Below are 11908 nucleotides of genomic sequence, written 5' to 3' on the forward strand. Positions count from 1 at the left end.
GAACTAGTTCTGGGTGCAATTCTATCTCATGATTAACAATTCCACACCACCTGGAGTCACCATTCCCATGAAATAGCAAAACAATCCTCAAAAGTGTTTTCCTCTATTTTTCCTATGTTGGACTTTTTTTTTTAATCTTACAAAACTAACAAGTAAACAAAACAAAACAAGTTTAATTAATAGAAGTAAAATTTAAGGCTTCTCCATAGAATTATCAGACACTGACATCTAGTGGAAGTGAAAATTCATGGCTATTAATGAGTTTAAGTAAGCCTGTAGCCTAAGTGTAAGCTAACTACAGATGCAAATGCAGAAAAGAACATAGATGTGTATATCTTATTTATATGACTGTTTACACTTCTGCATCTATCAAACTGTTGATATCTAGAGAAAAACTGAAAAAAATGTGGAGAAATAAACATTCTTATGACTTGGTACACAATATGTACTGTGAACAGCTGAAGAACTGAGGAAAATCCACGTTTCCTTTGTCTTGATTTCAGTCTGTCCTTCCTTCCTTCCTTCCTTCCTTCCTTCCTTCCTTCCTTCCTTCCTTCCTTCCTTCTTTTGTTCCTTCTCTCGTTCCTCTCTCTCCACCCCCCTCTCTCCCTGTCTCTCTCTTCCTTCGTTATTTTTTCACATCTGTGGATTGTAGGATATACTTTATGGTTAATACCCATTTACAAGTGATTCCATGGAATGTATATTCTTTTGAGTCTGGGTCACCACACATATTATTATATTTTTCAGGTATATACAGTTGCCTCCAAGTTTCATAATGACCTTGTTTTTGATAGCTGGATAATATTCAATTGTGTAAGTGAACCACATTTTCTTGATTCATTCTTCAGTTTAGGGGCATCTGGGTTTTTTTCTAATTTCTGGCTTTATAAATAAAGCTACTTTGTACATAGTAAAGCAAGTGTCCTTTCAGTATAGTGAAGAAACTTTTGAATATATAGCCGGAATGTTATAGCTGGATCATGAAGCAGAATTTTCCAATTTTCCTGAAAATCTGCCAAACTGATTTTAGGAATGGCTGTACATGTTTGCACTCCCATCAGCAGTGAAATAGTGTTCCCCTTCTCCATACCCTTGCCAACATGAGCTGTCACTTGTGTTTTTTGACCATAGCCAATCTGATAGGTATAAGATAGAATGTCAAAGTCTTTTTGATTTGCATTTCCATGAAGACTAAGGATGTTAAAAATTTCTTTGAGTACTTCTCCAGCATTAGAAATTCCACTGTTGAGAGTTCTGTTGGTTTTTTAAATAATGTATATTTTATTCACATTTGCTCCCCAAAGCAGCTCTATTCACTTCTCTCCTGAGAGCCAGCATTACAGATTTCTTATATACAGGAGAATGATGTATCCTGTTTACACATCCAAACTGTTAGCCTTTTTCTTTTAACCAGGGAATTCAATCCATGGATATTCAGAAATAATAATGACCAATGATCGTTAATTCTTGTTATTTTGATGTTTGTGGTAGTGTGTGTGTGTGTGTGTGTTTCTCTTCTTTTGATTTTACTTGTATGAAATTATTTACTTATGTTTTCTTAGGTATAGCTATCTTCATTGGGTTGTAGTTTTCCTTCTAGTATACTCAGTAAGGCTGCTTAAGGCTGGATTAGCAGAAAGATATTGTTTAAATTTAGTTTTGTCATGATTTTGTCATGGTTTTCTCCATCTCTGGTGATTGTGGCCTCTTTGGATCTGCAAGACATATGACCAGGCCCTCTTGCTTTAAGATTCTGTGGAGAAGTCATGTGTAATTCTGACTGGTCAGCCTTTATATATTACTTGAACTTTTTCCCTAGTAACTTTTTAATATTCTGTATTTATTCTGTATATTTAGTGTTATGATTATTATGTAGCACTATAATTTCTTTTCTGGTCCAATCTCCTTGGTGTTCTGTATGACTCTTGTACATTTATAGCCATTTATTTCTTTAAGGAAATTTTCTTGTATGATTTTATTGAAGATATTGTTGGGTCTTCTATTTCTTCTATTCCTATTATTCTTAGGTTTGTTATTTTCACAGAGTCCCCAAATTGCTGGGTATTTTGCCTCACGAACTTTCTATATTTAACATTTTGTTTAACTGCTGTATCTAATTCTTCTACCATAATTTCTATGCCTGAGGTTTTCTCTTCCAACTCGTATTCTGTTGGTGATACTTGCATCTGTAGTTTTTGTTCTCTTTTCTAGGTTTTCTATCTCTAGCAATGGGTCACTTTTTGTTTTCTAGAATGCTTCTATTCCAATTCTTAGTTCTTGGGCAATTGTATTCACTTTGTTCATTTCATTCATGTATTTGATTATATAGTACAATTCCTGTCTTTCTTTCAGAGACTTATTCATTTCCTCTTTAAAATCCCATATCAGATTTATGAGACTATTTTTACAGTCATCCATTTGTGCTTCACCTGGGATAGAATATACATGGCTTGCTTTAGTTTGATAGCTGAACTTTGATGATACAATATTGCCATAGCTCTTTCTGAATGTATTCTTTTTCTATCTTTTAGCCATTTGGTTGTTCCTGGTGTGTGCCTGATGATCCTGATGTGAATGGGACTTTTGTGTTGGTTGTGTCCAGGCTGACCCAACTGGCAAAGTAATGGTGAGGGATGGTTTCAAGATGGCTTCTTCTAGGACACCCTGCAGTCCTCCTCAGGGAAGCAGGATGCTCCTGAGGTCCCACAGCCCACAGCCATAACAAGTTTGTATTTTTTAAAAAAGGTGTGCATGCTGTCAGATGCATTTTAGCTTGATGTTCTTTTTCTTGTCCCTTAATTTATCTTTTCTTCCTCTCTCCCCCTTCCTTCTTTTCTTTTTGTTTTACTCTCTCTCTCTCTCTCTCTCTCTCACACACACACACACACACACACACACACACGCGCACACATACACACACACTTTTTTTACCACACCCTTTTACTTGGAACAAAGAATTTTCTTCTTTCCACTTCTCCACCAATTATTCAAATTTCTCATTCATGAATATTGTTTCATATTATAGAAAGATTATTGCATTGAACACTTTCTTTATTTTATTCCAATTATGTATTCTTGCCTCAATCTCTCTTGAACATCATCAAATTACTTTTCAAATAGCCCTCTACGTATGAACTGCCTGGCTTCTGGGATTTAGGTTAATTTTTCTCAGACACTGCTCAGAGAAGACTTCTGTGGCAAGAGAATTGCAAAGTAATAATAGGGTGGCTACTTTGAGTTGTGTCAAGAAAGAGTTCTTAAAAATTCAGAAGAGTGTAAAAAAGGAAAGAGTAAAGATATATTCTAACTCTCGTTGTAATAAACAACCCCTACAAAAGCAGTGAGAGTGGGTTAGAGGATTCCTTGGTAAAATTTTAAACAGGCTTCAGCATCTGTAGAAAAGTTCCTGCAGAAGAAGTGCAGAGCTAATTTAAAACTGATTCACCTCATCTCTGATTTCTCTTTCTTCTTATGTATATTATGTTCCCATGCTTCTAGAAGACTGAAACATTTTTGCAAAACTCGAAATCATAATTTTTGAATTTCTTCATAGATTACATTCCTAGCAGTTTCCCCTCCTTCCCACAGAGACCTCCCAGACCTCCCAGGATTAACAACCAGACACAGCAGAGCAAGTTTCAACAAGATTATGTACCTTCCCTCATATTAATGCTGGATAGAGCAACCTATTAGGAGAATAAGGATCTTAAAAGTAGGCAAAAGCTTCAGAAATACTCCAGTTTCCCATCTTTGGCATCCCATAAAACACCAACTAATAACCGTAACATATATGGAGAGGGCCTAAATTAGACACATGCAAGCTCTGTGATTGTTTGTTCAGACTTGGTGAGTCCCTGTGAGTTCAGGTTTGCTGACTCCTACAGGCTTTCTTGCAGTATCTTTGACCCCTTGGACTCCTATAATTATTCATTCTCCTCTTCTGCAGGATTGCCTGAGCTCTTTCTAATATTTGGTCTTTGTATATGATTCTATCTGCTGCTGAATGAAGCCTTGCTGATGGCAGTTGGGTTAGGCATTCATCATGTTTGTCATTTTGAGTATGAGTTACCTCACTCAGAATCATTTTTCTAGTTCCATAGTGTACTCGATGGTTTTATGTGTTGAGCTGATACTACCTGGCATTATCACAGAGAAAGAAGCTTCCCTTGTGGAAACACCTCCATGAGATCCAGCTGTAAGCCATTTTTTCAATTAGTGATCAATGGATGAGTGCACAGACTGTTGTGGGTGGTGCCAACCCTAGGCTGGTAGTCCTGGATTCTATAACAATGTAAGCTGAGCAAGTAAGGCATAGAAAGTCAGTAAACAGCACCCCTCCATGGCCTCTGCATCAGATCCTGCCTCCAAGTTCCTGCCCTGTGTGATTTCTTTTCCTGATTTCCTTTGGTGATGAACAGCAATGTGAAAGTATAAGCTGAATAAACCCTTTCCTCTCCAATTTGCTTCTTAGTCATGATGTTTTTTGCAGGAATACAAACTGTGAGGAAGACTCAGACCTACCTCAAGATCCATCTGTACCATTACTAGGCATATATCACAAAGACACACTGTTCTATCACAAAGACACTTGCTCAACTATGTTCATATCATGTACAGTTTTGACTCCTAAACATGAGGCCTCAAAAATTATCAAAAATCACTAACTGAGTCACCAGATGAGCACTAGCATGGACTGTCTATGTCCTACTGTCTGTGTGGTATCTTGGGAGACCTGCATTTTTCTTTCTTTCTTTTTTTTCTTTATGAACATTGGCTTATTCTCGGCTAAATTTTGAGGTGACCTTTATATTTCCCAGAGCAATTGGGAAGATCATTTATTTTCAGCATATCTGTTAACACATGAATGTATTATTTTTATACCTCTAATATAGAATCCTGAGTGTTTTTCCTGTGTGATACCTCAACTTATTGTAATGTCGCTCATTTTAATTTACTACCTTTAGTTTAGATTATAAAAATAATACAAAAATAATTTAAGAACATCAAATGTTCCCAAGTTTCTTAGAACTTGCAAGCTCAATTGTTGTAACTTTCAGATATAAAACCAGCTAGAGTGCCAAATGAAAGCTCTTCTCAACGATATTCCCCCTCCTTGAGTTTTTCTTTCTCAATTTAGTGCATTCATACTTGAATGTTGCAACCATCTATGCTAGATCAAGAAATTTGTATTTTGTACGGACGTACATGTTCTGCTTGAAAGAATAGCTCCCTAAGGTCTTACCATGTATCATTTTCTACTATAAATGTTGGATATATCTTCCATGTTTAGAGTAATGTGAAGCATCTCAAGGAATTGGGTGACCATGTCCCATGTGTTACTTAGTTTCAGAGCCAATGATTTTCTTTCAAGTCTAGGAGTCAAATAAGCTGTCTTGCACTTTCCTATTAAGCAGGTTCACATCCTGTCAATTTCCTCTCAACCCACAAACTCTTAGGTTATAAGGAACATGTGCCTATCATCTTTGGTGACAGACATAGAAATTAAAAGAATTATCTTTGCCAGAACAATTTCGCTAGTGTACATACAGCAAATGGCTGATTCAGAGAAGCTAGAAACATATCATATCAAGGGAGCACATAGGCTCCTCGTTTTGAGTAGGAGGGACTACATCTCAAGAGAATTAGGATCCATTCCTCTTCTCTTCCTTGAGCTTCAGTTCTGGAATGTATTTCTTTAGGGAAATATGTTTTAGTGGGTACTTCTCCTTCTTTTAAATCTTTCTTTAAATGATAGCTTTCTAATCATGCCTTTCGTTTTTATGTATTCAAAATTGAATGTTTTTTCCTGGAAATTTCTGTTATTATTGGTATCCTGTTATTTTACTTCCCAACAATATTTCACTTATAACAAAAGGGATATTTGTTATTATTTTATATTTCTTTACAAAGGGATTTTTGGCTATTGAACAGTTTGAGATATTGCAAGAATTTTTAACTGTCTCTTAAACACATTATTATTTAAAATTATAAAGAGAAAATTTAATAAAACCAGTAAAAAATGAAGCTCATGTTAATATGTTGTAGAAAATATTTGCTGAAGTTCTGGACAGAACACCTTTTGCGTGCTTCACATCTGTTCTTACCTCCATCTCCAATGGATCACTTAGGACTTCTCCTCCAGCCTTCATCCCTCCAGACAATGTCATCCCAATATCACAGCTTCTAACACAAGCAGCATATCTTGGAATACATCAGACACTAAGGCCAGAAAAACCAGTACAGATGTTTACCTCTCTTTTATCATGTTTCTCTCATTTAAATCTACGGTTCTTTTGCATATACAACATATCTTGTAGTGGTGTTACAGAGTTCCTGAGTTTGTGAACATGGAGGTCTCTTTTTCTTCTGCCTCATTTGGGCTCACTTCCTTCTCTTTGTTTCATTAGTTTTTTTCTCTCTCTCTTATATTATTTAATTTATCATCCTCTGTTTCTTTCTTTCCTTCTCTTTCTTTCTTTCTTTCTTTCTTTCTTTCTTTCTTTCTTTCTTTCATGCTTTCTTTCTTTATTTTTCTGAATGCATTTATTTATTCACTTTACCAACTAATATTTGTTGTTTCATTTCCCTAAATACCCTTCAAGTTAGTCATTCCCCCATTCCATTAAGAAGGGAAACAAGCCCCCACCAGTGTCAACACTTCTACTCTCTCACACCCCCAACCACCACAACCTCCTCAACCTCACAATCCTTCAAAAACCCCCCACATCCCCAATCCTCCACCACTACACTTTACCCTACCTACCACCAACCACCCTAGGACACACACACACACACACACAAACACACCTCTCCCACTCCACACAAAATGTTCTTGAGGGATAAGACACATCTTTTCCCACTGATCCAGGCAGGGCTATTCATTTAGGGGTGCAGGATCCACAGGGACGCAAATAGGGAACAGGCTCAGGGACAGCCCTTGCTCCAGTTTTTCAGGGGACTGTCAAGAAGATCAAGCTGCTCATCTGCTACATATGTGCAGGGGGCCTAGGTACAGGCTGTGCTCACTGTGTGGTTGGTGATTAAGTCTCTGGGAGCCTGCAAGTGTCCAGGTAGGTTAATCATGTTGGATCTTCCTGTGGTGTCACTGTCCACTTCTGGTCTGTCAATTTTTCTCCCAACTATTTTGTAAGACTTTCTGAGCTCTGTCTAATGTACGGATGTGAGTATCTGAATCTCTTTCCATTGACTGTGTGTGCAGCCTCTCAAAAGAACAGCTATGTTAGGTTCCTGTCTAAAAGCTTAATAGTGTATAGTAAATCATGTCAGGGATTAATTATTGCCCAAAGGATGGGTTTCAATTTGGTGGCCCAAATGATTGACCATTCCCTCAGAGTCTGCTCCATCTTTGTACCTGCATACTTTGTAGGCAGGAGACATTTTGGGTTGAAGGCTTTGTGGATGGGTTGCCATTCTTATCCTTCCAATAGGAGTACTTGTTGGCCACTTCAGGATCCATACACTATGCTCTTAGCAATCTCTGATGGAGTCACCCCTTACATCCTCTGGGATAGCCAATACTGGGTATCTTTAACATCCTAGAAACTGCCTCTATTTCCAGGCTGTCTTTTCTCTCTCTCTCTCTCTCTCTCTCTCTCTCTCTCTCTCTTGCCCTCTCCCTCCCTTCCTCCCTCCCTCTCTCCCTCCCTCTCTCTCTCCCTCTCCCTTTTCCTCCCCCTTACCCTCCCTCCCTCTCCCCTTCCCCTCCTCCTTTCCCTCTCCCTCCCCCTCTCCCTCCCTCTCCTCCTCCATCCCTCTCAGTCTCCCCCTTCCCCTCCCCCTTTTCCTCTCTCTCTCTCTCTCTCTCTCCCTCACCTAATCTTTCTCCATATGATACCTTGCCCCTCCCCCCCATGCCATGTTTCCATCTACCTCTGATATCTATTTTGTTTCCCATTCCGAGAAAGACTCTAATATTTTCCCTTGTGTACTCTTTTTATTGATCCTCTTTGTATCTTTTGATTACAGCATGGTTATCCTGTACTTTATTGCTAATATCCACTTACATGTGAATACAAACATTTTGGGTTATAGTTACCTCACTTGGGATGATATTTCCTAGTTTCATTCATTTGCCTGTAAAATTCATGATGGCCTGTATTTATAATGAACAAGTGTATTTATAATGAGCAAGTGTTCTTGTGGGATGGTAGAACATCTTTTCCTTATATATCCAGAAGATAGCTGAAACACGAGGTAGATTTATTCTCAATCTTCTGATAAGCAAACAAATCAATATCCAGAGTGGATTACAGGTTTCACTCCCAACAATAGTGGTGCTTCCTTTGCTCTACACCTGAGAGAGCATCTACTGTCCTATGAGCTTTTCATCTTCTCTGTTCTAATGAGTATAATGTAGATGTATGAGTTTTCAGAGTCGTTTTGACTTGTATTTATCCTATGACTTAGGATGACTAACATTTCTTTAATTTCTTCTTGATCACTTGAGATTCCTCGGTTGAGAATTCTCTGTGTAGCTCTTTAACACATTTTTTTCTTTTTTTAATATATGCTGTACAATACATATATACATAATACATCAAACTCTTAGATAAACAGAAATTATTTGAATATGCACTATGAGAGGAAACATAAGTTGTTGGGAAAATAAAACCAATATACTTTTAAAAATCATTTCCTTCTCTTTACATTCTACAGCTATATGAGAAAAATTGATGTTTTACATTTATATCCTAAACTAAACTGTGGTATTATTTAGAGGAAAAGGCAATTGAATTAGGTGATACGTACAATTAAGTGTCCCAGATTTTTTTCTTCTTGTTTATTAGATATTTTCTTCACTTACATTTCAAATGTCATTCCCTTCCTGGTCCTGTCCCCAGAATTTCCCAATTCCATTCCCTCTAATATGAGAGGGTTCCCCCACCCATAACCAAGAAGTGAAAGATCTGTATGAAAAGTATTGCAAGTCTCTGAAAAGAGAAATCAAAAATATTTCAGAAGATGGAAAGATCTCCCATGCTCATAGATTGACAGGACTAATATAGGAAAAAATGGCCCTCTTGCTAAAAGCAACCTACAGATTCAATGCAATCCCCATCAAATTTCGAAATGAATTCTTCATGGAGTTAATAAAAAGCCATTCTCAAATTCTTTTGGAATAACAAAACTCTAAGATAGTGAAAATTGTTGTCAACAATAAAAGAATATCTGAGAAATCACTATAACCAACCTCAAGCTTTATCACAGGGCAATAGTGGTAAAAACTGTATGGTATTGTTACGGAGACAGGCACGTAGATCAATGGAATAAAATTGAAGACCCAGAAATGAGCTCATACATCTATAGTCACATGATCTTTGACTAAGGAGCTAAATCCACCCAGTGGAAAAAAGCATTTTCAACAAATGCTGCTTCAACTAGAGGTAAGAATGTAGAACTATTCAATTCATCCTTTCTTATCTCCTTGTACCTAATTCATGTCCAAGTCAGTCAACGACCTCCACATAAAACCAGATACATAATAAAAGTCTTGGAGAAATCAGGAATCCATGCCATAAACATAATAAAAGTACCTAAACATAATAAAAGTAATATACAGCAAACCAACAGCCAATGTCAAATTAAATGGAGAGAAACTTAAAGGAATCTCAGTAAAATCAGGGACAAGGCCAGGCTCTTCTCTCTCTCTCTCTCTCTCTCTCTCTTTCTGTATCTATTCAGTATAGTGCTTGAATTTCTAGTTAGAGCAATTAGACAACAAATGGTGATCAAGAGGAGCTAAAGTTGAAGGAAGTCAAGGTATTACTATTTGCAGAAGTTATGATAGTATGCGCAAATGACCCCAAACATACCACTAGAAAACTTTTCATAGCTGATAAACAAATTCAGAAAAGTAGCTGGACATAAAACTAACTCAAACAAATCAGTAGCCTTCTTTTATACAAATGATAATGGGCTAAAAAAGAAATTATGCAAGCAACACCCTTCACAACAGCCACAAATAATATAAAACATTAGTGTAACTCTCAGCAAATAATTGAAAGATCTATACGACTAGAATTTCAAGACGCTAAAGGAAAAAAATTGAAGACTATATTAAAAGATATACAAATCTCTCATGCTCATGGATCAGTTGCTTTAACATAGTGAAAATAGACTTCTTACCAAAGAAATATAAAGTTTCACTGCAATACCAATCAAAATTCCAAAACAATTCTTCAAAGATATAGAAAGAACAATTCTGACCATCATATGAATAACCACAAACCCCAGGATAGCTTAAAATATTTTCAGTAATAAAATAATTTCTGACTGAATCACTCTAACCTCAAACTGTACTACAGCACAATAGTGATTTAAAAAAAAAAACCCTCCATGGTATTGAAACAAAGACAGACAGGCCAATTGTCTTAGTCAGGGTTTATTTTCTTGCACAAACATCTTTACCAAGAAGCAAGTTGGGGTGGGGTGGAAAGTGTTTATTCAGCTTACACTTTCTACATTGCTATTGCTCCCCAAAGGAAGTCAGGACTGGAACTCAAGTAGAACAGGAGCTTATGCAGAGGCCATGGAGGGATGTTATTTACTGGCTTGCTTCCCCTGGCTTGTTCAGCTTGCTTTCTTAAGGAACACAAGACTACTAGCCCAGGGATGTCACCACCCACAATTGGCCCTCTGCCATTGATCACTAATGGAGAAAATGCAGCTGAATCTCATGGAGAAATTTCTTCAAATGAAGACGCCTTCTCTGTGGTAACTCCAGCCTGTGTCAAGTTGACACACAAAATGGAACAGTACACAAGTCAATGGAATATAATCCAATACTCAAATTTAAACCCACACAGCTATGGACACAAAGTTTGACAAAGTTGCCAAAAACATACTACAAGAAAATAAGGAAAGAAAGAAAGAAAGAAAGAAAGAAAGAAAGAAAGAAAGAAAGAAAGAAAGAGAGGGAAAGAGAGAGAAAGAAAGAAAGAAAGAAAGAAAGAGAAAGAAAAAAAGAAAGAGAGAGAGAGAGAGAGAGAGAGAGAGAGAAAGAAAGAAAGAAAGAAAGAAAGAAAGAAAGAAAGAGAAAGGAAGAAAGCATCTTCAACAAATAGCACTCATCTAACTGGTAATCTTCCAATAGAACAATGCATATTGATCCATATTTATTAACCTTGCATAAAGTTCAAGAACAGTGGACTATGGGACTCAACAAAAAACTAGATACATGGAATCTAACATAAGAGAATATGGGATATATCCTGAAATGCATTGACACAGGGGAAAATTTTCTGAACAGTGCACTAATGGCCCCAGGGTCTAACACTAACAATTGATAATTGGGACTTCATGAAACTGAAAAGCTTCTGTAGGGAAAAGGACACTGACAGTAGGACAAAAAGGGGAATCTAAAGACTTGGAAAAGATCTTTCCTAATACCAGTCTAACTAATTGATACTAATACTAACAACAGGAAGCTCTGCACTGTATCCAGGGCAATGAGTGGGATGGTCTTTGTGTCCCTGTGGCCTTCAGTTTCCCTGGTCTGAGCCTAGAGTGCAATGGAAGTAGAAAAGAAGGCCCCACCCTCTGAAAATCATCATCTACTTGTCCAGGCACACAGGTTGGTATCTCAGGTACCACTCTGCCCAGTCCTTGGGGATTCAATGAGACCCTAGGGAAGAGGGGCAAAAGATAGAACAAGAGATACAAAGAAGAAGCACAGGTCTGAGTGTCTGATCCAGTGCTTAAACTTAAACATCCAATAGAGGGCTAATATTTAAAGTATATAAAGAACTCAAAAAGATAGACTCTTAAAAACCAAAAAAATTAAAAATAAACAAATCGCCAATTAAAGAACTTGGTAAAGAGCATACAGAGAATTCTCAAAAGAGAAATTTCAAATGACACAGAATCACTTAAAAAAATATTGAAC

This window comes from Grammomys surdaster, unplaced genomic scaffold (assembly GCF_004785775.1).
Source record: "Grammomys surdaster isolate TR1022 unplaced genomic scaffold, NIH_TR_1.0 123056, whole genome shotgun sequence".
Classification (NCBI taxonomy): Eukaryota; Metazoa; Chordata; class Mammalia; order Rodentia; family Muridae; genus Grammomys; species Grammomys surdaster.